This window comes from Camelus ferus, chromosome 12 (genome assembly GCF_009834535.1).
Source record: "Camelus ferus isolate YT-003-E chromosome 12, BCGSAC_Cfer_1.0, whole genome shotgun sequence".
Taxonomy (NCBI): Eukaryota; Metazoa; Chordata; class Mammalia; order Artiodactyla; family Camelidae; genus Camelus; species Camelus ferus.
Window position 1 is genome coordinate 45,219,312 of NC_045707.1, and position 27,705 is coordinate 45,247,016.

The window sequence follows — 27,705 nt, forward strand, 5'->3', positions numbered from 1 at the left end:
AACAAGAACATGCTGAGTATCTACTCTAATTCAACAACTGGAAACATAAACATGAACAAGAAGACAAGGTCTCTGTCCTTACAGAGCCTCATTTTTAGAAGAAGACATGAAAGAAATACCTATCAGTTAAGAATGCTTTGAGCTGCAAGAACTGGAAAGCCCACTAGCCATGGCTTAAACTCTTCTCACGTGACATGAAGTCCAAAGACAGGCGATTGCTAGCATCAGTTACCATCAAGGACCTAAGTTCTTTCCATATTTCTGCTCTGATATCTTTAGCATGTTGATTTATTGCCACCATGCTTGTCACTCATAGTCACAAGATGCCCATGGCAGCTCCAAGATTTCATTTTCAAGGTAGAAAGAAGAAGAAAACAATAGAACAGTGTCTACCTCTTTTGTGAGACAAGCAAAAGCCCTCCCCAAAACACATCAGATTCCCTTCTGGTTCATTGTCAGGAGGGAGACAGGACAATAGGCATCTGACATTCCTGCATCTGCTTGAAAGTAGCAGGTAAGAAGGAGGCTGAGAAAGGCTGTGGGTTAGCCCAGCAACAGTGTCATCCAAAACACAACTGAACAAATATGAACAATAACTTCAAAAACAGCAAGGGCATGACTCCCCGCTCCTTAAGTGTAGGTTGTGCATGCTGACTTCCTTCCATTTCTACCAAAATGGGGGGAAACGAGTAATTTTATACCAGAGAACTTGACAAACACCACCTCAGCCAGGTGAGCAACGTCAACATCAACATTCACAAATCAAACCAGATCGCAGGTTGTAAACCCCTGGTACAATGTGATGAAAATGGCACTTACCTCTGTAGTCTTCCTCCCCAAAATCCATAACCCCAGAATAATCTTGAGAAAAACATCAGACAAATCTCAATTGAGGAATATTCTATGCAACACCTGACCTGGACTCCTCCAAACTGTCAAGGTCATCAAAACCATTATCGCAGCCAAGAAGAGAACTAAATGTCCTGTGGCATCCTGGATGGACTCCTGGAACAGAAAAAAGGACATCAGGACAAGATGCATCAATTAATCATGACAAATGTTCCACACTAATGTAAGATGTTAGCAGTACGGGAAATCGGGTGCAGGAGCGGGAGTACATGGGAACACTTTGTACCATCTTTGGAATTTTTCTGTAAATCTAACACTGTCCTAAAAAATAAAGTTTTTTTTTTTAAAAAGTAATAAAGGCTATGAAATAAATAAAATAGAGTCATGGGAGAGAGAAGGGTGAGTAGGGCTACTTTGGAAGGAGGGTTAGAGAAGATCTCTGAGGAGGTAGCATTTACTCCAAGACCCAAACGCTTCAAATACGTTGGCTATGCAAAGAGTTGGCTGAAGGGCACTGCAGGTAGAAGGAACGGCAAAGCAAAAGCCTGAAGAAGTTTCAGGAAGAAAGAAGACCCACGAAGCTGAAGCAAAGTAAGCAAAAGGAAAAGGGCAGGAGACGAGGCTGGGCGGGCGGGCAGGACTGGTAGAGTCTGGTCTGTGCGCCATAGCCAGGCGTCTGTAACCTCCTCGGGTTGAGCTTTGGATTCGACAGCATATAAATATTAAATAACAACGACTGCATTGGTCTCCTATTGCTGCTATAACAAATTACCAAATAAATCAAACAAGTGGTTTAAAACACAATTTTATTCTCTTACAGTTCTACAGGTCAGAAGTCAAGAAAAGAGTCTCACAAGGCTCAAGTCAAGGTGTCATGGGGCTACGTTCCCTCTGGAGGCTCCAGGGGAGAATCTGGCGCCTGTCCTTTTCCAGCTTCTAGAGACTGTCTGCATTCCCTGGCTAGTGGCCCCTTTCTTCATCCTCAAAGCCAGAGGCCACAGCAAGCAGCCAGCCTCTGCCTCCATCATCACGTCTGCCTCTGCCTCTCCTGATTCTCTCTTTCACTTAGAACTCTTGTGAACAAAAGTGTTTTTAAAGTAAGCATGTATGTAAAAAATTCCCCTAATTGTGTCTAACTTGTGATTTCCTATTTCATAACATGAGAATGAAAAATGAACAGAGAACAACTGAAAAAAAAAAAAAAAAGAAGAAGAACTTTTGTGAGAACATTGAGCCAAACCGGATAATCCAGGAAAATCTCCCCATCTCAAGATCCTTAATCACACCAGCAAAGTCCCTTTTGCCACATCAAGTAGCGTTCACATGTTCCAAGAATTAGGACGGAACATATTTGGAGGGCCGTTGCTCAGCCCATAACAATAATAACAGCAACCACAACAATAATAATCAAAACAATTCAACCTGTAACATTGCTTTTGTGGAGACTATAGCCTAGGAAGGAGCTGTACAGTAAATGTATCATAAATTAAATATGAAAATACCGTTTGTGGTAAATGTGATAATGGTAACAAGAAGAATAAGAAATTCTAACAGGAGAAGCTAAGCTAAGGTTGAAGGAGGTGGTCAGGACATGTTTCTGAGGAAGGAGCACTTAAACTGAGGCCTGAACTTAAACCCTTCTGGCTGGAGCCCTCCTGGGCAAGGGAATGACAGACAGGGAGCCCCAGGCTGAGGAGAAATTCGACAAGAGGCCCATGAAAGACCCTCCACAAAGGCTGGTGAGAGAAAATCTGAGAAGAAGGAGTCTCTCTGTTGTTACTTCCGTCATCTGAATGGTGTGCGAGTAGGAAATCCAGTTACTCCGCTCAGTCTCTGAAAGAAGGAAGGCCTGTCTTACCATCAGGTTCTCCTACTGTTGAAGCAGTTGTTTTGTGCAGTCCTCTCAAGGACCACGTCGAGTGAGCCAAATTCCATTTATGGATTGTTCCCCCTGGGATCGGCAGAGGCCGCTGGGTGTTGTGTCTGACTTGGCGGGTGTGACAGAGTCACTTCCAGTTTGAAAAACTTGAGAAAAACACGTTGTATTGACGAGATTTCTGGATTCATGGAAATTGATTCAGGTGTATGATTTCAGTCAGCGCTGCTGGTGAGTTTTCAGCATGATGCTGCTGAGTGAGCCGACCTCTGAAAGTATGCTTTTATACTTTCCGCCCGCCCCCCAGAAGTCTCCAGAACCCAGCTATGCTGAAGGGAGTTAAGACTTCCTGAGTCAGTAGACAAAGAATTGAGTGTTAGCTGCTCAGCCAGGTTCAGGTTACCTCAGAAAGGGACTGGGCCAGTCTGTGGTCTGTATTTTCAGAGCTACGTGGAGAGAAGAGACGGCGGGTTGGCCCTGGAAAGGCTGTGCTGGGCCCGGGTGTGGTGGGAAGTCCCCCTCCCTCTCCCGGGATGGAGAGTCCCACCCTGAGCCGGATAGTAGCATATCACAGCTCGGCCTCCCAATTTCACCCACTGGCCTCCGTTTCCCATATCATCTGAGGTCAGAGAGACCCAAGCCAACAGACGTTGACTCCACAGCCTCACAGGAAGCGAAAGCTGTGAGAATAAGGTTGTGCCGCCCCCGTGCACGTCCCGGAGGAGCTGTCTGTGCCCCTGGCCGGGGCTGCTTCCGGGCCAGCGTCCAGGTCTGCTCCTGAGCCCCAGGTGCTGGTGGAGTTGGCCCACCACCCCTCCTCCATCACACTTTTCCAGGAAGGGGTGGGTAGGGACAGGCGGTAGGTGGGGACATTGTCGGCAATGAATGTTGATGTTTTTTGAGCCGGAGCCAAAGCATTGTGTGCTTCAGGGGGTCTGGCCCACTGCCTCCACCGAGGGAGACGTCCACGACAAGCCCGCCACCCCGGCTGGGAGCAGATCTGTTTGAACCTGCAGGAGAGGATGGGCACAGTGTGAGTTCCATCATGAGGGCCAAGCCTTTTTTCCCCTCACTCCTTCCATCTTCGAGCAAAGGAAGCTACATGCCTGAATGATGGGCTTGATGAACACTCTTTATCACCAGCCTTGCCAACCATTTGCAGGGGTTAGAAGTCAACAGATATTTCTTTTCTTCCCATTGTCCAGTACTGGGGTCGAGGGCTGAGCCGAGAAAAGCCCACCTTCGTCATGGTTGTCCAACTTGCAATCAGCAGAGCATCAGCAGTTTCTAACAATTTACACATCCTTTCCACTGTGATTAGACTTCCTCCTCACCTAACTCAGCCTTCATGGCCTTGAGAATAACGTGGGGGAACAAAAGCAGGAGGAGAGCGTCAAAATCCAGAACGGCTAACTTGCAGCAAGTCTCTGGGAACTTTTCCACCAGAAGTGGGTCCTGCCAGCACAGGGCACTTCTTATGGAGCTGGGTTGCTGCTTCGAAGTGGGTTGAGCTCGGCCCCTTCCACATTCCATCTGACCCCAGCTTGTTTCCATCTGGAAGGTTTGATGCTGCAGGCAGTGTCCACCTGGTATAAATCGTAGGTGCTGTTGCTGCCACCAGCAGGGTAGCAACAAACATAACCAGCCACCGGCTATTACAAATCTGTGGCTTGTGGGACTTGAAGCCGCACAATCACGGGGGAGTCAAGAGTGTCCACAGAGGAGAAAGCTGACGGGGGTGCATGTCCCAGAGGAGATTGTTCGTTCTCTGGACTCGAAACGTAGGTAGTCTGTAATCCTATGAATTGGATTTAGCAGATTTAGCAAATAAAAATACAGAACACCCCACTACATTTGAATTTCAAATAAACAATGAATACATTTTTAGTATAGTCATGTCCCCAACACTGCACTGGAGACACTTAGGCTTGAAAAGTATTTTTTCTTTATCTGAAATTCAAATTTGACGGGCATCCTGTATGTTCTCTGACAACTCTAACCCAGGTGCAGGATGCCTCCAGAAGCTTCTACTGGAGGCAGACGTGGAAGGCAACCTTCTGTGAATGCTGCCTTCTTTATTTGATTAATTACCCTTTAAACTCTTCCAGGGGCTGGTTCTCAGACTCCAGAAGTGTTTGTTTATGGGACAAATGATTTAATGTAGGGAACAAGAGTGGCCGGTTGTCGCCAATCCAGCCAAAGGGACTCTTCACAGAAAAGAAATGTTGTTGTCATTGCATAATAATTAAACCTTCAGTGTAAATCAGTATGCCTCAATAAAAAATATTTTTATAATAATAATAATAATAATAATAATAATAATAATAATAATAATAATAGTAATAGTAATAGTAATAATAATAAAAAAACCTTCAGGTAGCTTTTTCACAATAGGAAGCTGGCGCCTTAGTGAGGAAACGCCACCCCCGGCCCCCAGCCGGCCTGTCTACACCACAGGAACGTGAATCCCAGCAGGCAGCCGGGCGTGTTTTCTTTCCTTGCCCTCTCAGCCTCTGCCTTGGAGCTGTGAGAAGGGCAAGCTCCACTCACTCCCCCGGGGAAATTACAGTATTTCTCTGAACCGGAATCTGAGCCAGTCTTTGGTGGGAAAAGAGATTTAATATTTTTAGTGAGGTGAAATTCGTGTAACATAAAATTTGCCACTTGAAAGTACACAATTCAGTGGCGTTTAGTCTATTCACAATACTGTGCAACCGCCACCTCTATCCAGTTCCAAGGCATTTTCATTACCCCCCAAAAGAAAACCTCAAGCGCATGAAGCAACCTGGGCAACTTACTTTTGGTCTCTTCAGAGATGGTGCCCCCCACCCCGCCGTGAGGCTGGAGTGAGGGGAATGAGAGAAATGCCAAGAGCACTCTCACTCAGGTGGAGCCCACAGGCGGGACTGGCTTACAAGCCTAGTTGCCCGCCTTTCATTGGCTTGTGAAATGGAAGGTTTCACAATTAAAGGGCTCTAGAAAGACAGGTGTGAGAATGAACAGGTCTCCAGCTGCAGTTAGGGCAGGGCTTGCCAGGAAGGGTGGCAGGAGCTGCCAGGCTGTGAATCAATGGGAATCGGAGTCGCCAGGCACGAAAGGGTGTCTTGTGAAAGGTGTAAACCTGCTTCTTGAGGAGAAGGGTAAGGGAAGGGTTCCCAGGAAGGTGCCCAACTGGGCTTGAGCTTCCGGGTTCAGCAGGAGCAAATGAATCACTCTGGGTAGATGCCGGGCCTCCCCTTGGCCAGTGACTGCTTTGAGGTTTCCTGATTTACAGAGGGAATTAATTCCTTCTCAGAGGAACCCTTCACTCTCTCCTCTCTAGAGGGACCGACCCTCCTTATTATTTAGAAAATCTGGTACAACTGCATTTTTGGAGACAACTGCTACTTCCTGCAGTGACTTGCAGCAGTTTTATTATCTAGCTAGTTCCACCTTCCTTTATTCTCTTGCTGCCAACAGGGGCCCCCAGCTCACCACAAAGCCAGAAGCTTCCCAGCTTCCAACATAGTTGTCCCTTTTGTTCAAGATCTGGGGGTCAGGTGTTGAGCTAATGCCCCTTTTTGTAAAGCATGCAAGAAAAGGAACAAACCAAGAGGAAGATCGTCCTGAGACTGTTGGAGATGCTAGGGTGGCACAGAGTTTGAGTCACTCACTTAACAAACATGCACTGAGCACGTGTTTGTATGAGGCCCTGGACCAGAAACCAAGTTGCAACGGCTGAGTATTGCATCCTACGTACTGGGCACTGTTCTAAGTGCCTCACTTAGAGTAACTCACTGAAGCACAACAGTCCTGTAATTATTTATGTGAAAATGAGCTTGCCTCGGGATGGGCTTGTCTACAATGTGGTCCTCCTGGGTCCAGGCCCCATCCACCTCCCCAGTTGAAACCCAGTCCCCCCAAATCTGAGTTCCTTGCTGATTAATGATTAATCTCTTGATCCCAAACTTTATTCTTTTTCTTGTCCAGATCTGTTCCCCTCAGGATCGAGAAATATCAAAGAGGGGATTGAAACCGAACAGGACCCTGTGGAGCCTTTCTGGGCACAAAAGCCCCTCAGTGTTCCCCCTTTCTTGTTGGTATGGAAACTAAAGGTCTCTTAGGCCTTCCCTGAGTTCCAAAGTGCAGACTCAAGCAGTTAATGATTAGGACAATGGAGCCACAGGACTCCTAGTTCCTTCTGAGGGGACAGAGAGAACAATCTGATGCATATCTTTGAGTTGTTCTGCAGAAACCAAGACACCCCCCCCCACACACACACACACAATGGTGACTACACACTGACCACAAGCACTAGACCCCAGACTGGCTGGAACCAAAAGGCTGACGATTGAAATTCCCCAACCTTCACCCTTACCTCACCAACAACCCATCAGAAGGTCCAGAGCTGATCATGCACCCTGTGACCCTCTCCCTCACACTGTCTTTAAAAACCTTTGCCTGAGAGTCATCGGGAAGCTCTGGTCTTTTGAGCATGAGCTGCCCGATCTCCTTGCTTAGCACCCTGCAAATAAACCCTTACTTTGTTGCAAACACCCGCTGTTAGAGTTCAGCTTTCTGTGTCTCAGGCACACGAATCCTTGCTCCATAATACAACCATCAAGAGGAATCCAATCTCCTCCCTCCACCCAACCCCGCAGACAGTAATCAAAGGATGCAAAGAAGTTGTGGTAACCACAGCAGAGAAGTGAGGAACACAAATCCATTTTTCCCTCCGTGCACAGAGCCTGCCCCACAGAAATCTTCACCCTCCAAACATCTCTTCATGGTTCCCATGGTCCATGGAGTTGGAGCATCTGTCCACTCTGTCCAGCCTATGGCCATTGTGCTCAGGTATCAGAGAAGATACGACATTCAAATGAATATGCCTTTGGCCATCAGGCAGAAATGTTTAAAGGTGAAAACCCTAGTACAAATCACAAGGTTGTGTTTCCATGAATCAAACTGGCCTACCCTGGAAGGTAACCATTCATCCTGGGTTTGGGGGATAAGGTAGCCCACAATGTAATTATATATCTTTCTAATAAAGATAATTTTTAAATGTATAACTTAACACAATCTGATACTCATGAGACTTCTTTTATACTAACAGATCCATAAATTAGAAAAAAGTCTTTATTGTGCCCTGCAGTGAGGATTAGGAAACACAGGCACTGTGCTTTTCCTTCCATGTTGAACTTAGAGTTGTGATCCCTATAAGTTACATCCCCCCTGACATTGCGTCTCACTTTTAAACGCATTCTTGAATCCTGCATCCTCTCGTCTTGTTTCCTCTCTCTGATCACGTTGTAGATGGTGTGTGTGTGTGTGTGTGTGTGTGTGTGTGTGTGTGTGTGTGTGTGTAATAGAAGTCTTTCAAGGAAGGGTTAGAGTCATGTGCAAGGTAATTTCTCCCTCGTGGCGGGCACTTAGAATCACAGAGTTTAGAAGGAGTGGGATAATGAGGGGGTTGCTAGTTGTGATATCGCTTCCCTGAAAAGCTTCAGGAAGGGTGAAGAGACTAATTGGCTGGTTTGGCAAACAATTCGAGATGAGTCCAAAAGGAGGAGCCAGCAGCTGGCAGGAAATGAATGGAACTTCACCTCTGCACTTGCCCTTCAGTGGCTGGTGCACAGATGGTGAAAAGCAGAACCCCTGGGGGGGACAGAGCAGAGGCCTTTCTCTAAATCAGCTGCCTAGAGAGGAGCAAAGAGGACTTGCCATTACCGCCTCTGCTCTCATTTCAAGATCATCTAAGGAGTTTGCCCACAAGGCAAACCTGTTAGTATGAGCTTAGTGGCTTTGGACAGTGTCCAGGCAGCACGAGGAAAGCGCCATGGGTGAGACTTTAAGGCAGCAAAGTAGATGGAAATAATCGGTTTTAGACACTGGCTGTGGGCATCCTCTAATCTGGGATGACCTCCTGTGGTTGTGCAGGCCGTGGACAACCAAACGGTAGGGGGCACCACTGACATTCAAATGACATTCCCTAGACCCCTGCAGAGCACAGCCTGCACAATTCTCAGGGCAGTCCTGCTCCTGACTTCTTGGAAACTGAGCATCCCACTCAACTTTATTCTACCTGCTCAATGTGTCTTTTCTAAGCAGGAAGCATTATGGGGCCAGTGGTTGCTGCCCTGAACCCTATTTCCACAAGGAATGGGTAGTGTATATTTTTCCAAAATGCTCACCTCAGGTACAGAAACCTCATGGATTCAGATTAACTTATCGGGGGGTAGGAAATAGGGAAGAAGGCAGTATATGTGAGTAAAAAAAAAGTCTGCGCATACGTGACATGTAATATCTTTATGCTTGAGTACGTAGAGAGAATCAGGATAGGGCCATGATTTTTGGAAAAAAACCTTCAAAATGGCTTAAAAGCTATGGAAAATTTACTATCTGGCTTAACAAGAAGTCCTGAGGTAGGGAAGAAGTAAAGTTAGCTAATTTAATGGCTCAACAATGTTAAAGAGATTCAGGACTTTTATAATGATCCCATGCCATTCTCACTTAGCAGGTTAGCTTTGACTATCTGGCTACCATACCTCATAGTCACAAGATGGCAGCCATAGTTCCAGACTTTCCACACAAATCCCACAGCATCCTTTGGACAAACAGTCCTTTCCTATGTGTGTACACAGGCATATGTGTTTTTGTTTTATCTGAGAAACCTTAGTCAGAGGCACTCCATATTTGAATATAAGTTAAGCTGCTAAAACAAAAAGACTCAAAAATATGATGTTTCAAAGAAGAAGGAAGTCTGTTTTCCTCTCCTATACCAGTCCCAGTGTAAGTCTTGTTGCTCTGCCATTCCCTGGAGTCATACTCTTATACTAAGGGGGATCACCAATACCACCTCCCAGTCTGCAGAAAGGGGAAAAGAGAGAAAGTGAAGACAGCCATCTGTTGATTAAAAACACGATCTGGAAATTGGAGTCATCGTTTTTTCTCACATCTCATTGGCCAAAACTTAGTCATGCAGCAAGGGAGGCTAGAAGTGTAGTCTGTAGTTGCATGAGTGCCTAGCCAACACTGGGGGAGTATTACTACTGAAAAGAAAGGGAAAACGAATGGGGACGGGTAGTTAACCATCTCTGCCACACTCTCCTAGTAGAGTTCTGCTTGTGTCTCATTGGCCAGAATTACTTTGCATGAGCAGGCTGAGACCACTCACTTTCATAAGAAATGGGACTACCGTGAATGGCTTAGAATAGGGTTTCTCAACCTCAGCACCACCAGTGTTTTGAACTGGATAATTCTTTGTTACAGTCAGCTATCCTGTGCATTGTGGACTACCGAACAGCATCCCTGAGCTCTACCCACCAGACATCAGTGGCACAGCCCTTCCTCTGGTTGTGACACCCAAAAATGTCTCCAGATATTTCCAGATCACATTTACTTGAGAATCACTGGCTGAGACCAATCAGGATTTTACCCTGGAGCAGGAATAGGATGCCTCTTCCTTGACTCATATTTGAACAAGATGGACACAAAATCAGCACTATTCCAACTGGAGTGATGGAAATAGCAACCACTGGTGTCTGCTGTTGTCAATAACAGAACAAATGTTAAACAACATGTTACCAAATAGAGGTGCAGTCAGATCACCTTTAACAAAATAATTCATTTATTCCACATGCATGTCTTAACTTGGTACCAAAGCATTCCAGGTATTCTAAGCTCTGAAAATATAGTAGTAACCAAGCAAAGTACAAAATTTCTGCCTTTAAGGACCTTGCATTTTGGCAGATGGATACCTAACAGTTAAGAGCCAGTTATTGGGGGAGGGTATAGCTCAGAGGTAGAGTGCATGCCTAGTAGGCGCAAGGTCCTGGGTTCAATCCCTAGTGCCTCCGTGAAAACAAATAAATAAACCTAATACCTCCCCCACTACCAAAATAAATAAATAAATAGAAATAAAATGATGTAACTTAAAAAAAAAAGATGGTATAGGGTAGCACTAAAGCACAGGCATCAGAATTAAACCCTCCTGCACCCAAATTCTGGTTCTGCCACTCATTGGGTATGTGACCCTGGGCAATTTACTTTCAACCCTCTGAGCTTCATTTTTTTAATTTATCAAGTGAAGCTAATAATACCATCCACCTCTTAGGGTTATTTTGAGGAATAAATGAGATATTCCTTAGCCCAGCACCAAACACATAATTGTCTCTAAATAAATGTTAGCTTTGTTACAGCAAAAAGGCACTAGGCTGGGAGTCAGAAACTTTTCATTCAACAAACATTCATGGCGTGCCAAGCTCAGTTCTAGACACTGTCATTCTGGAAAGTCAGAAAACTAAGACAAACACTCTGTCCTTAAACAGACAAGTTCAGTATCTAGTTGGGTGGTTCTAGGATGGGAGTTGGGGGGTGAGAAGATAAATTAAATCTGGGTACAGGTCCTGGTTTAAGCCTACAGTTTTCTTTCTAGCTTTTGGATCAATACCTGGCACACAGTAGATTCTCAATAAGATACTTATTGAATGAATGTCTCTATATAATGAGAATAAAAATTCTGACTCACAAAAATGTTTTAAACTACAAACTCCTGTGTAAATGTTAATGAAGTCAGAAACACTGCTAATCATTTGTCATCAAAATAATTGATTTATATGTAAACTGAAAATATCAAAGCTTTTTCCAGTGCTTGAAAGCCAACTTTCCCCCATGGACTGGAAAAGTAAACTTTAAGCCAGTTTGTATTCAAATCATGGCCAATATGGGTAGGATCCAAATGAACAGGACTCTACCAGGTAATTTTTCTGGGTTTTAAATTTCTTTAAAGTTACATTAAATTCATTGATTTCATCTATAAAACAGTTAAATTTGTTCAAACTTGTTTTGGCTGAAGAAATGGAAACAGAGTAATAGCAAATGACAATCTAACAAATTCTAAAAATTATTGGTGACAAAATTGAGACTGTTCTTTCAATTTGCTTGTAATTATCCTAGTCTTTTACTATATATGCCTTTTTTTTTTAAAGAATCAAGCTGTTTCCACTTAGATTACCTCTAAATCTTCAAATGTAGCTGTATTTAATATAAATCAGGGGGCAATTGAAAGTTTGAGAGGAAACAGAGGCCCTAATTAATGTCATGCTCTAGGGGAGAGCTGTGCGGACGATTATCACATGCCTTGTTCCTCTAAAATGTTTCATTTCAATCTGGACAAATAAAAAAGTAAAGTGTTTGTTGAATGCCTGAGGCCAGACATGGAAAAAGCAAAGGTAAGCTATACAGAGAACTAAAGTTGGCAGGAAATTGCAAGATGAGATTTGGCTTGAAAATATAAGTTTATTTACTGAGAAGGAAACTATGAAAAAGATCAAAGTCCCCATTCCCCCTTGCACATTCTCCCAGTTGATTCTGGGTATGATTTGTGAGATTAGGGTAACCACTACTATATTAAAACTAGAGGAACTTTAAATTTTCCCCTTGCTACTTTGCCTGAAATATGGGTCACTGCCCAGAGGTGTGTGGCAGGGCTCAGTTTATAGCTTCTGCCAATTAGATGGGTTTTTTGCATGCATGGATAACTGCATTTCTTTTTATACCCTATGCTCCATTTATATGTTTTTTCCATTAGAAAGATCTGTTGAAATAAGAAGCATAAATCAGAATCACTAAGAGCATTTTTACATATTCAAAACAAAGTGAAAGTTAGAGCCAGAGTTAGTCACACAAACCAGCAGGTCTAATGGAGTTCCTTTCTCACTAAGTCAACTGTTAATATTATCTGGTTTGGTCTCAGAGAATGAGTAAGGTATTCATCGTGAGTCTTTGGGACAAAAGTCTTTTATGAAGAATTTTTCACTGTTGGAGCTTACTGTACATAACTGACACTTTTGGGGGAACTGACACCTGAATCCTGCCCTTGTGGCCACAGTTCTGTTGAGTGGCCTCTTCGTGACCCTAGCTCTCACTGTCCTTCAGGCCTTAGGATGGTACCAGCTTCCTATTGTTGTTAACCCATTAAAGCTTCCTCATCCCTTTTTTTATGCTCTTAACCCTGCCCATACCTCCATAAAAAAAAAAATCTCTCTATTAAACTTTAGTCATTTAAATCCTATACGTATGCCACTTGTTTCCCTTAGGGCCTTGGACAACCAGACTCCTGGAAGTAGATCCTATTGCTGTTCTAACAACTGCCCACTCTTTTGGGTTCCTGGACCAATTTCCATGTGTATATGTCGTAGGGGGTGGTTTCCCCACACCAACAAGCAATCCTCCAGACACCAGCTGGGTGTCCAACAATTCAACTCAGTTCTGACACTACCCAGAAGTAGAATCAAGTCCTACAGGTTAAGGGCTTGGTCCCACAAGACTGACCAACCCCCTTCAGATGCCAGTCACAAGCCAAGGTTATCACCTGTGCGTCTGACCCACTGGCTACACATCGGAGGTTCTCATGACCCCCTCCTTGGGTTAAATTAATTTATTAGAGGCTCACAGAACTAAGAGAATCATTTTTCTTACTACATCACGGGTTTAAGATATAAGTCAGGAACAGTCACATGGAAGAGATGCAAAGGGCAAGGCACAGGGTGCCGAGTGTCTGCAGGTGACCACCTTCCCCAGTCTCGTGGTCACCAACCCAGTGACCTCCGAATCCCATCCTTTTGTATTTTGTGGAGGCTTCATTACATAGTCATGATTGATTAAGCCATTGGTCAATGGTGACTGATTCACCCGCTGGCCCCTCTCGTCTCCCAAGAGATAGGGATGGGGCTGAAAGTTCCCATCCTATAAACACAAGGTTGGCTCCACTGGCAACCATGCCTATCCTTGGGTACTTTCCAAAAGTCACTCAGTAACATAACAAAAGACAACTTTATTGTCACATTCAGGAAATTCTTAGGGTTTGGGGAGCTATGAGCCAGGAACCATGAAGGAAGACCAAATATATATGAGAAATATATTTTTGTGATCTGAATGAGTAAATATGTATATTTCTTGTAAATTACAGTATCACAACCCCAAAGTTGGTGGTATTTATTATCTTTGGAGGTCACAAATCCAAAATGGGTTTACTGAGTTAAAATCAAGGTGTGGGCAGAGCTTCATTCCTCTGGAGGATCTAAGGAAGAATCCACTTCCTTGCCTTTTCCAGCATCCAGAGACTCCCACATTCCTTGGCTCATGGCCCCTTCCTTTCTTTTGGAAGCCAGCAGTGTAGCATCTTCAAATCTCTCTGACCTCTGCTTCTGCCGTCACATCGCCTTCTCTGGCTCACTCTCCTGCCTCTCTCTTTCCCTTGTAAGGCTCCCTGAGATAAGACTGCATCTGTCCAAATAATCCATAATAATCACCTCATTTTAAGGTCCTTAATCTGCAAGGTCTCTTTTGTCATGTAAAGTAACCTATTCACAGTTCCGGGGATTAGAACATGGACATCTTTGGAGTGGGAAGGACATTATTTTACTTACTACACCTTCCTTCAAGGCAAAGGACCTCTGTTTCCTTTCCCAATACTCTGTCCCCACCCCCATACTCTATTTTACCTCCCTCCCTCACAGCATTCCGCTATATTTTATCTGTCCCATGTCCTATTCTATCTCAACTCCAAGACAGAGTACCAAGGTCCAAAGGAGATGACAGCTTTTTGTGCTGCTGCTCCCACCTTGTGTTTACATTTCAACTAGATCTCTAATGTCTCACAGAAGGGAAGAGTAATGCGCTTTCAGGTGCACAGTGAGGAGATTATACAAATGCTATTTAAGAGCCTGCTTGACTGTCCTTCAAAGTCCAACACAGGATGTTGTGTTCCTGGAGATTATAAACTTTTGGAGGAAAAAGATATTATTGTCCAGTTAGTGATTAGGAGTTTGGGCTCTGGATTCACATCCTGCCGGTTAAATCCTTTTGTTGTTATTTATTAGCTGTGTGATCTCGGGCATGTTACTTAACCTCTCTGTGTTAGTTGCAATACAGGCTAAGATGCTATGACAAAGACGCTCCAAAATATATTGATTCAAACAAGACTCCCCTTCCTCAAGACACATACTGCCATCTGTCTCAATATTGTCATAGTACACAAATGCATGCTGAGTATGAAATGAACGGTGCCTACCAGAGTTGCTCAGTTTACAACCTGCACAACCAGTCCTACAAAAGTCATACAAAGGCTGAGGGATGCAGGGATAAGAAAGAAAAGTCACATTGGTAAGAAATATGAGAATAGAGATTAGAAATAAAAGTGATGTGTTGCCCCCCAAAATCCGTATGTTGAAGTCCTAACCCTCAATGTGACTGTATTTGGAGACAGGGCCCTTAGAGAGGTAATTAAGGTTAAATCAGGTCACAGGGGCAGGGCCCAAATCTGATATGTCTGGTGACTTTACAAGAAGGAGAAGCGATACCAAAGATCTGTGTGTGTGCATACTCAGAGAAGAGGCCACGTGAGGACACAGTGAGAAGGTGGCCATCTACAAGCCACGAGGGAGACCCCACCAGAAACCAACCCTGTAGACACCTTTATCTTGAACTTCTAGCCTCTAGAACTGTGGGAAAACTGACATCTGTCACTTAAGCCATCCAGTCTTTTGTTATGGTAGCCCAAGCAGAGTAATTCAGTAGGGATGAGAAGAAGTTAATCACAGTAGAGAGAGGGCAGAGACTACAGAAAAAGGTAGGGCAGGAGAGAGGAGAGGTTTAGTTCTTTTCTTCCTACTGCGCATCTGGGACTTCAGGAGGGAGTTTCAATGGTTCTCTGATAAAGTACAATCCCAGGGTTTTGGTTTGGTCTTTGTAAGTGAGGCACTACTGCCATCTGGTGGCAACACAGTTAATGCAGTCATTCGTTCATCCAGCAGACGTCTACTGAGCGCCTGCCCTGTGCAAGGAAGGGCGCTAAGCAAAGGGTATAGTATTAGTAAACACACGTTAACACTTACTATGGGCCAAGTGCTGTCTCACATGCTTTACACAGAAGAATGAGTTAAGCTTCACCACAACCCTCTGGGTATTATTACCTCTGTTTTACAGAGGAGGAAACTGAAATACTGAGAAATTCAGTAACTTGCCCAAGAGCCGACAGAGCTACTAAGTGAGACAAACATCCTGAACCAGGGAATCTGGCTCCAGAATTCTTTACAGGCATGTTCTCTGCCCTTACAGTTTCCTCTTAGTAAGACGTAAGTAACCAGTTTAATGGAGTTGTGTAAAATACTAATCATTTAACATGTTGGTTTTATTTTTTTTTTTATGGATTCTGGTTTTGATTCACTATCAAGAATCTTTCTCTTCACTACAAGAGGCCACATTCAACTGACTCACTGTGCATCCACTGGGTTAGGGCACTGGGCCCAGAATGGAAAGGTTTTAAAAAATAGAAAGTCCACATTCCACAGGAGCTATTTTAGCAAGAGGGAGAGGGATGAGCCGGGAGATAAGTAGAAGGCAGAGCAGGAGACGGGGAGAGAGGGAGAGAAGGAAACTAGAGAGCTGTGCTAACCAACATGGAAGCCACCAGTCACTGCTTAAATTTTAACTAATTAAACTTGATTAAACATTCAGTTCCTCAAGTACGCTAGTCAAGTGCTCAACAGCCCCAGGTGGCTGATGCTACCAGAATGGATTGCATAAATACAGAACGTATCCGTCATCACAGAAAGCTCCACTGGACAGTTCTGCTGTAGATCCCTCATCCTAGAGAGCGAGTCTTCCCTGTGGCTGATCTGGGCACAGGCCACAAAGAGACCTTCTTACAGCTGGGAGGATGCAGATCAGTGACAAAGGCAGAGAGCAGCAGTGCAATAATCCCAAAGCAAAACAGACAGTGCTGCTCCTTCCTGTGGGCCAGTCCCAGGGTCCTGCTGAAAGAGACTGTCTCAGTAGGACTTGGCTCCTTTCTCAGGAGATGTGATGGAAGTGAAGAGGGGCCTTGTTCCTCTCTTCCACTGGGTCCTGGAGCTGGCTGGAGGTTGCTGTTGCTCATACCTTCCCAGGTTCTCCTTCTGGGTGTCTGCTTGGCTGGTGGATAGAGAAGGTAAGCACTTCACCTCCCAATCTCCATTTCGCTCAGGGCCTTTGCTCATAGTTGATGCTCCACGAAATTGTCCAGGAGCTGCCTGTCACCACAAACTGAGCTGTGCAGGCCTCCGAGCTCCTGGCCTTGTCCTTATGAAGACCCGAAGGGGTTTGTTTAGTCAAAAGCTCTCTTTTGTGACAATCATGTTTATGTGCTCAGACATGATCCTGATTCTCCAACATTAATTTTTCTACTTGTGATAAACTGACAGAGATGGGTGATTTAGACAGGCAATAACCAGCAGCCAATGAAATTAATTTTAATTTCGGCCAGAGAGAAGTTTACTAAAACAACACAAACACACTGAATGGGGTAGCCCCTGCGCTATTGTTCCCTCTCACTCTCTATCACTGCCTTGCTAATTAATTTCTCGTCTGGTATCTGTCCCTTTCCTTCCAATCTTACATCATCCTGACTGAGTCCCTTGATCACATTTTACACTAAGTTCATTAGCCTCCCTAAAGATGTCCCTCTGAAACACTCTTCAGCTAAATTCCTTCAACAAATACATATTTAACATCTACTGCCCTCAAAGAATCCTGGTCAGGTAGGGAGACATACTGATAGAAGGAAATAGATATAGATGTAGATATAGAGTGGAATGTATCTGCTGGTTAGTATTCCTTTCATTGCAAATGATAGAAAACTCCAACTGGCTTGAGCTGAAACAGGGAATTCCTTGGCTCATGAAGTCCAAAAGTATATCTTGGATGTAGGTGGGGCGTGATCCACAAGCTCCAACAAGTCAGCAGCAGACTCTTCCCCAGTCTCTCATTCCTTTCTCCCTCTTTATTCTGACTTAATTCTCAGGCACAGCATGGTGACAAGAAGGCTGCAGCAGCTCCGACTTACTGTGGGAACATGCATGTTTCTCCCCAGCAGCTCCTGTCATGTCCTCGGGTTCCCTCTGACTAGACAGACCTGGCTCACCTGGTCACCTCTGAATGGTGGCTCCCAATGCTCTGACTGGCTAGACTCAGATCACATCCTGTAACGGGGAACACGTGGGTCACAGAACTTCTAGGGCCAGAGAAGGAGCCCTAGAAGCTACGTAGACATAAAAACAGCAAATATCTCTGAAACAGGCTGGGACCTGGGACCTTTACTACAGTGCTTGCACCTGGACAAACATCTCCTCTCCTTGAACAACAGAATACAAAGAAACTATAAGAGGCTAAAAATAATTGCATACACGCACAGTTGGGGCAAGTTATGAACAAGGTACAAAAAAAACCAAAAACCTAACTACCATTTCTGAGGTGCTGGGAGCAGAAGCAGGATACTGCACGTGATCCCTGCACACAGCAATACCAAAGGGGCGAGCAGGCCACCTAAGCCACCCCTCCGGCCTGACTCCTGGACCTGCCCCTCCCCTCTCCCCATTTAAGGGACCAGCTCAAACCATTCCCCACCCCAGGCAGCAAGCAAGGGAACCTGTTACTTGTTTTCGCTCCCTTGTGCTGCAGCATGAGTCCTAGTAAAGCCTTGTCTGAGTTTCTCATCTGGCCTTTTATCAGTTTCTACTGATTAAGGAGTACAAGAACCTGGGCTGGTAATATCTCAAGAGTATGAGCAAGACAGGTGCCTAAATTCATATGCAGGTCACAGAAGGCTTGATAGCAGAGGGTAAACCTGAGTTGAGTCTTGAAAAAAGAGCAAGAGTTTGCTGGGCAAGCAGGGGAAGGGGTAAGAGCAGGAAGGAGAGGATCCCACAGTGAGAATGGCCTATTCAGTCACATAAAAGAATGAACCAGGTATCCGTATTTTTGTACCAGACAGAAAGCCTGATTACACACTAGTCTTTGAAGCCACAGTGTCTGGCTTGAATCTCAGTTCTGCAACTTACAAGCTGCAGAGTCTTGGCTGGTTACTTAACACCTTAAATAATGGTGACTTACCCAGGGGCATGCTCATACTTCAGTTCTCCCATCTGTAAAATGGGAAAAGTAAGAGTCTACCTCACAAGGTTGTGGTCAGGATTAACTGAAATGTATGAATGTGTCTAACATACTTAGAATAGGGCCTGACACATAGAAAGTGCTAAAAAAAATTATAACAAATTTTAAAAATAATTTTAAATAATTTTTTAATAATTTTTTATAATTTTTTTACTGATTCATGCTGTGCTATAACCTAGGTTAAAGTAATGACCTACAATTATTTTGTGTACTGCAGCATAAATTTGGTTTAAAAAAAAAGTCACAACAAAAGAACAACCAAACTTTCTCTCTCACAAGATCATGTATACAGGTGACATTATATGATACACAGTCCCATTCATTCTCATATACAAATTGGCCTCTATCCAGTCATACTGTTGTCAAAACTGTTATCCCACAGTTCCGCATTTTATAAGAAATGTAGTTTCTCTTTCTGGCTTTTGTTTCCTAAGGTTGAATCTTGCAGATTTACTTTTGCAAAACGTTGCTCAATTTAGCCCACCCAGCCTCGTGAGACAACAATCTGACCCAAACAACCATGAAGAAAAGGAATTTAACAGCCTACACACAATCCACTCTACCTGTGAAGATTTTGTAAACATAAGGCTCTGAAACTGGGTCAATGGTCTGGTTATTCGTAATCTATGTGTTACATTTTCTTAGTTAATTAACAAATATGTACACATTAGGGATTTTGGCCAGATGTTCTCATTATATTTCATTCTTTGGAAACTCTCCAACCTCCAAACCTTAAGAAACAATAACTTTTGAAATGGTGTAAGCAAAAGGAAAGACACCATCTTCGCAAAGTTTGGTGCAGTGGGAGGAAGAAAGGAAGTTAGAAAAAGGTCTGTGGTGAGGCCCATGCACAGAGCCATGCTCAGAAAGGATGTGCTCTGGGGTCACACTGCCTGAGCATAGTGGGTCTGAGCTCCAACTCTGCCTGTTTGAAACTGGGTGACTTGAGCAGATTACTTATCTATCAGAGTCCCAGTTTCCTCCTCTATAAAATAGGGATGATAATCACGCTGACCTCCTGGTAGTGGCCAGCTGCCAAGAAGGCACCCAACGTTTCCCACCTCCTGGAATTGGTGGCTTTGTGAAGTTCTCTCCTATTGTATCAGGGGTTTTCCATGTGACCACTCAAATACTGCAAAGTGGTGCTATGCCACTTTTCCAGGCTCAGTGATGCTAGCTTGAAGCTGGAAAGCTAGCTTTCCCATGGAGGCTAGTTCCTCCACTTCTTGGGAGAGGAAGCCTCAATGAATTCCCACCCTGACCACGAGGCCAGGGTGGAGTGGACAGTCCCAGAGCACACAGGCATCTCATGTAAAATACAATGGATTCATTCTTTGGAAATACATCTGGGGTTTAAGAAGTGTGAGTTATTTTCTGAGTTTGCCTTTGGTATCTGACTTTGCTCTTAACCACCAACATCACTGGAAGTATTTTCCTTTTCAAGAACCCATCCAAATTACACATTCCTTCAGGAGGAGTTTCCACAGTGGGATGGACACACGCACACACAGCAATCATCTGGGTGCAGGCAGAAAATATTAAATCTCTAATATTATTTGTATATCTGCTCTGCTTCACAGGCATGACTTCTGAGATATAATTATAAGCAACCAAATTCTATTCTACTGTTGCTCTAACTTTTCTCAGTGGGCTAGTGTTTCCTTGCCCCTGGTTAAAACCTCCTGCAGACTCATGACTTTTCTGGATTCTCAGGTCACTCAGAGTTCTAGGGTTATGTTTCACAAATTGCAGCCTCAATGCCAAAGTTAGAAGGTAAGCATAAGTGAACAACAAGTAAACGGCAGAACTGAAGCTTCTACTCCAAGATAAGTGGGGCACATTGATTTCACGAATGAAACAAAACAATGATCAAACCAGATCTGACAAGAATGTAGGCCCCTATGCAAATCAAAATGATTAAGATGGCAATTTAAAATAAAGACTTAAGCACAAAAGAAACCTCAACAATTTTAAGAAGACAGAAATTATCTCAAGCATCTTTACTGACCACAATGCCATGAAACTAGAAATCAACAACAGAGAAACAAAGGAGAAAAAAAGGAAAGCATGGAGATTAAACAATATGCTATTAAAAAACCAATGGCTCAATGAGGAAATCAAAGCTGAAATTAAAAAATTCCTTGAGACAAATGAAAATGAAAGCACAACCACACAAAATGTATGGGACACAGCAAAGGCAGTGCTAAAAGGGAAGTATATAGTGACACAAGCCTTCCTCAAAAAAGAAGAACAATCTCAAATAAACAATTTAACCCACCAGCTAAAAGAACTAGAAAAAGAAGAACAAAAAAACCCCAAAAGGCAGCAGAAGGAAGGAAACTATAAAGATCACGGAGAAAATAAATAAAATAGAGATTAAAAAAAAACATAGAAAAAAATCAATCAAATCAAAATCTCGTTTTCTGAAAAAGTAAATAAAATCGACAAACCTCTGGCCAAACTCACAAAGAAAAAAGAGAGAGCACAAATTAGCAAAATAAGAAAGGAAAATGGAGAAATTACAACAAATAAAATAGAAATACAGAATATCATACAAGAATATTATGAAAAACTATATGGAACCAAACTGGATAACCTAGAGAAGATGGACAAGTTTCTGGAAACATACAGTCCACCAAGACTGAATCAAGAAGAAACTTACCACTTGAACAAACTGATCACTAGAAATGAAACTGAAATGTCTATAAAAAACCTCCCTACAAATAAAAGTCCAGGACTGGACAGCATCACTAGGGAATTCTACCAAACATACAAAGAAGAACTCATACCAGTCCTTTTCAAACTCTTCCAGAACATTGAAAAGGAGGGAATACTCCCAAACTCATTCTATGAAGCCACCATCACCCCGATACCAAAACCAGGCAAAGACACTACCAAAAAAGAGAATTATAGGCCAATATCACTGATGAACATAGATGCCAAAATCCTGACCAAAATATTAGCAAATAGAATCCAACAACACATAATAAAGATTATACATCATGACCAAGTGGGGTTCATCCCAGGGACACAAGGGTGGTTCAACCTATGCAAATCAATCAATGTAATACATCACACCAACAAGAGAAAGGACAAAAACCACATGATCATCTCAATAGATGCAGAAAAAGCATTTGATAAAATTCAACACCCGTTTATGATAAAAACTCTCACCAAAGTGGGTATAGAGGGAACATATCTCAACATAATAAAAGCTATACATGACAAACCTACAGCCAGCATAGTTCTCAATGGTGAAAAACTCAAAAGCTTCCCACTAAAATCTGGGACAAGACAAGGCTGCCCACTATCACCACTCCTATTCAACATAATCTTGGAAGTCCTAGCCACAGCAATCAGGCAAGAGAGAGAAATAAAAGGGATCCAAATTGGAAAAGAAGGCGTAAAAGTGTCACTATATGCAGATGACATGTTACTATATAGAGAGAAAACCCTAAAAGGTTCACACAAAAACTACTAGAAATAATCGAAGAATTCAGCAAAGTAGCAGGTTACAAGATTAACGTTTAAAAATCAGTTGCATTTCTTTACACTAACAATGAATCAACACAAGAAGAAAGTAAAGAAACAATCCCCTTTAAAATAGCACCCAAAGTAACAAAATACCTAGGAGTAAATCTAACCAAGGAGGTGAAAGACTTATACACAGAAAACTATAAACCATTGATGAAGGAAATTAAAGAAGACTTTAAAAAAAATGGATAGATATCCCATGCTCTTGGATTGGAAGAATCAATATTGTTAAAATGGTCATACTGCCCAAGGCAATCTACAGATTTAATGCAGTCCCTATCAAATTACCCAGGACATATTTCACAGAACTAGAACAAATCATAATAAAATTTATATGGAACCACAAAAGACCTAGAATTGCCAAAGCATTACTGAAGAGAAAGAAAGAGGCTGGAGGAATAACTCTCCCAGACTTCAGACAATACAATAGCGCTCCAATCATCAAGACAGCATGCTATTCGTACAAAAACAGACATATAGACCAATGGAACAGAATAGAGAGCCCAGAAATGAGCCCACAAACTTTTGGTCAACTCATCTTCGACAAAGGAGGCAAGAATATACAATCGAATAAAGACAGTCTCTTCAGCAAATGGTGTTGGGAAAACTGGACAGCAGCATGTAAAGCAATGAAGCTAGAACACTCCCTTACACCATACACAAAAATCAACTCAAGATGGATCAAAGACTTAAACATAAGACAAGATACAGTAAACCTCCTAGAAGAAAATATAGGTAAAAGATTATCTGACATATATCTTAAAAATGATCTCCTAGAACAGTCTACTCAAGCAATAGAAATAGAAGCAAGAATAAACAAATGGGACCTAATGAAACTTACAAGCCTCTGCACAGCAAAGGAAACCATAAGTAAAACAAAAAGGCAACCTATGGAATGGGAGAAAATTTTTGCAAATGAAACTGACAAAGGCTTGATCTCCAGAATATATAAGCTGCTCATGCGACTTAATAAGAAAAAAACAAACAACCTAATCCAAAAATGGGCAGAAGACCTAAACAAGTAATTCTCCAAGGAAGACATACAAATGATCAATAGGCACATGAAAAAAGGCTCAATATCACTATATCAGAGAAATGCAAATCAAAACTACAATGAGGTATCACCTCACGCCAGTCAGAATGGCCATCGTTCAAAAGTCCACAAATGACAAATGCTGGAGAGGCTGTGGAGAAAAGGGAACACTCCCACACTGCTGGTGGGAATGCAGTTTGGTGCAGCCACTGTGGAAAACAGTGTGGAGATTCCTCAAAAGACTAGGAATAGACTTACTGTATGACCCAGGAATTCCGCTCCTGGGTGTATATCCAGAAGGAACCCTACTTCAGGATGACACCTGCACCCCAATGTTCATAGCAGCACTATTTACAATAGCCAAGACATGGAAACAGCCTAAATGTCCATCAACAGATGACTGGATAAAGAAGAGGTGGTCTATTTATACAATAGAATACTATTCAGCCATAAAAACTGACAACGTAATGCCATTTGCAGCAACATGGATGCTCCTGGAGAATGTCATTCTAAGTGAAGTAAGCCAGAAAGAGAAAGAAAAATACCAGATGAGATCACTCATATGCAGAATCTAAAAAAAAACAAAAAACAAAAAACAACCCATAAATACAAAACAGAAACAGACTCATAGACATAGAATACAAACTTGTGGTTGCCAGGGGGCGGGGGGTGGGAAGGGATAGAGTGGGATTTCAAAATTGTAGAATAGATAAACAAGATTATATGGTATAGTACAGGGAAATATATACAAGATTTTATGGTAGCTCACAGAGAAAAAAATGTGACAATGAATATATACATGTTCATGTATAACTGAAAAATTGTCCTCTACACTGGAATTTGACACTACATTGTAAAATGATTATAAATCAATAAAAAATGATTAAAAATAATAATAATAAAATAAAGACTTAAAGTCACTATCTCTGACAATGAACCTTTCCCTCAATGTCTTTTGTGCCTTTTAGTTTTATTAGCACATGTAGAGAAGTTACAAACAAGCAAACATTTATTGAGGGTGTGCCCCCAGTTTTTACTAATATTGGTTAGCAATGAAAAGAGCTAGAGACCCCCGCTTTGTGTTTCAGTGCCAGCTTCACTGCTTTCAGGAAGATGCCCACTGACCTCCCCATTGAATTCCTGCAGCATCTGCAGACCAGTCCACCTGAACACCCTTTAATTATTCCATCTCCCACACTGATCCTTAGCGGTTTCATTCTGCAGTCTCAGTAGGTTTATGAGCTTCCCAGGGACAAGCAGGCATCCACGCTGCTTGGCCCCCGTGAGAGGTGTGTGATGATGGCACTGAGTTGCAGTTGTGCCTACTGCGACTGCCCACTTTTGGCCTAAGTTCGGGAGTTCTGTGGTTGTCTCTCTCCAAGTGAGGACCAGACTGCGAGAGAGACGAAGGAAAAATGAAAAAACTCAAAAGAATCTGGAAGATTTGCTCTGTTTGATTCCTTAAAGAGAAGAGATAAAAGCCAAATCCATCACAAACTATCACTTAATTTCCAATTTTATATTATTCTAGTTTCACAATTCTGCTCAGAAGTAAAGAGGAAGCATTTGAGGATGGAGACATGGAGAAATTCTGGGGACCCAACCCATCTTAGACAGGCAATAACCTCAGCTTCCACGGTTGGGTCTTTTCTTTCTGCCATTCTTCCTTCCTTTGCTCCTCCCTCCCTCCCTTCTGTTACGCGCTTCACATCCGCTGAGGACCCCCCACCTTGCCCAGGCTGTCTGTACCAAGCTGGGTCCAGTGAGACAGTTGAGGGATCTGTAAGGTGTGCATGGAAGAAGCCTGCCCCCTTCACTCCTCCGGGAACAGAGAGAGGTTGACAGAAACAAATGCAAACTAACTGCAGGACAAGAAATACACACAGTTGATTCTCCTCATTTGCAGTGATTATGTCCCATAAAGTCACCTCAAACACTGAACTAGTGAATCCTAAACCATGGCTCTCAGGGGAAATACGGTAGAGTCCTGTTGACATTTTCATCAGCCAAGCAATACATAACCTTGTTTTATGTGTGTTTCTGTCTAAAGTTACCTTATTTAATATACGGTTGATTCATTAACATCGAACTGATGGCTGACCAAACCTCATCTAATACACGTCTGTTCCCCATGGGGCACATCGCAGCCTCTTGGACTTAGGAACCCTAGACAGCCTCCCAGTGCTAAGCTTAGAGGACATTTTAAACATCAAAATCACTGACAAAAAGCACAAAAATGTGAAAAATGTGACACTAGGAAGACCACAAAAAGGAAACGTGTTTACAATATAAGCAGCAAAACGAGAAGGCTGAGCTCCCTTGGGCAACTCAAAATGTTCACAGCCCTGTGAGCTCACAGTCCACACATGACCACGGAAGGGCTGCAAGTATTGACTTAGGGGCAACAAATACACTTTAGCGAGTAGACAAATCCACAAAGATGAAATCTGTGAATAATGAGGGTTGCTTGCGTGTGTGTCCAAAATTTGCATTGAGAAAAATTAAGGGCCAAAAGAAAAAGGAGAAGACATTAGGAAGACATGGAGAGAGGGGGCCGTGAACAGAGGTGGGCGATGTGGGTCTTCTGCATGGTGACCTGGATGAGTGTGCAAGCACGGCGAGGTGTGTCTGGGAGAAAGGAAGTGGGGGCTGGCTGGAGAAGTAGCTGTGCTTGGGAGCCAAGAGGAAGCAGCTTGGACGGAGGTCTGAAACAGGTCTAGGAGGAAGCAGGAGCCTCGGCTTGAGAAACACCAAGACACGACTGCGGGCGAAGTTGAAGTGTTAAGTCAACTATGTGAGCTTCTTACACGAGTTGCTCAACTCCAAATACCAAGTAAGGCCTTTTATCAGAAATGACAAAATAGTAGCTAGTTCCTCAAACACAGGTTTGTAGAGGAGAAGAATGTTTAGCATGAAAGCCCTTTAGGTTGTTCTTTGCCAAAAACATATATCACAGGCCAGTAGTAACAACCTGTTCTTCTGGCAAAGAAGAGAAATTGGGTTCAAAGCCAACCAATGTGAGACAGAAATACTGCTTTTGAAAATGCAACCCTGGAGACACTCATTAAACCCCACACTTGATTTAGACCATCAGGACAAAAAGGTTTAAGTACCTGTTCTGATGGAACACTGGCTACTTCGTAGGAAAAATGTAAGTAGAGCCAGAATCTCTGAGTCAGGAAAAAACCGGTAGAGCTGAACCTTACAATCAGTCACACCTAGAAAAGAAACAGAAGTGACTGAGGGGAAAATAAAGTATGAGCTAAACCAGTACTTGCAAAGTTTTTTTTTTTCCTTATAACTTGAAAACAGCTTCCCTCCCAGCTTGACCTACCTTCCCTTGACACAAGCTGGGGGTTGTTGGGTTTGTATCCATAACTAAGGAACCCGGTTGCCCCAGTGACTGATTCTGGCTTGGCACAGGGGTCCCCCAGGAAACTTCCTGGCATGGGTTAAAGCTGTCTGAACTTCAAAGCAGCCCATCAAAACCTGGCTACAATATGTTCATCAAAAGACTTGTTCCAGAATGTCCACAGCAGCATTATTCCCAGAACTGAAAATGACCCTTATGTCCATCCACAGTAGAGTGGATAAATAAATCATGGTCTACCCACATGTGTCATAGTATCCAGAAATAAGAATGCACAGCCCAGAACTGCACACAACAAAATGGAGGGATCACACAAACATCATGAGCTCAAGAAGTCGGGCACGAGAGTGCCTACTGTATGTTCCCATTTGCATAAAGGAAACATGACGCGCAAAACGGGTAGAATTAATATATCACTGCAAATCAGACAGCCAATACTCCAGGAGAGTGAGATTTCTGGAGATTGGAGGGGAATATGAGGGGGCATCTAGTGCGGTGGGGGCCATGTTCTGTGTCTAATCTGGCTGCAGCTTGTACCAGTGTGTTCAATCCATAAAGTTCAGAGACCTATATACTTATGGGCACTTTTATGAATGAACAGTTTACTTCAAGAAAAATGTTTTTAAAGTGTTTACCATTAACAAGACAGTGGTATAATAATCATTTGCAGCAACACGGATGGATCTGGAGAATGTCATTCTAAGCGAAGTAAGCCAGGAAGAGAAAGAAAAATACCATATGATATCACTTGTATGTGGAATCTAAAAAAAAAAGAAAAGAAAAGAAAAAAGAAGACACTAATGAATTTATCTATAAAACAGAAACAGACTCACAGACACAGTAAACAAACCTATGGTTACTGGAGGGAAAGGGGGTGGGAAAGGATAAACTGACAGCTTGAGAACTGCTAATATTAACTAGTATATATAAAATAGATTAAAAAAACAAATTTCTTCTATATAGTACAGGGAACTATATTCAGTATCTTATAGTAACTTATAATAAAAAATATGAAAACAATTATATGTATATATATATGACTGAAACATTATGCTGTACACCAGAAATTGACAC

The 27,705-nt window shown here is 42.9% G+C and overlaps 1 long non-coding RNA gene across 1 annotated transcript; it reads right to left on the minus strand.

Annotated features, from left to right (window-relative positions):
* Nucleotides 1–642: 642 nt before the first annotated feature.
* On the minus strand, nt 643–27,379 carry LOC116667720. Its single transcript, XR_004324723.1, has 3 exons — nt 27,267–27,379; nt 26,375–26,479; nt 643–1,005 (listed from the first exon to the last, which is right to left on the minus strand). It is a non-coding gene; the product is annotated as an uncharacterized LOC116667720 (long non-coding RNA).
* Between the last annotated feature and the right edge of the window lie 326 nt (nt 27,380–27,705).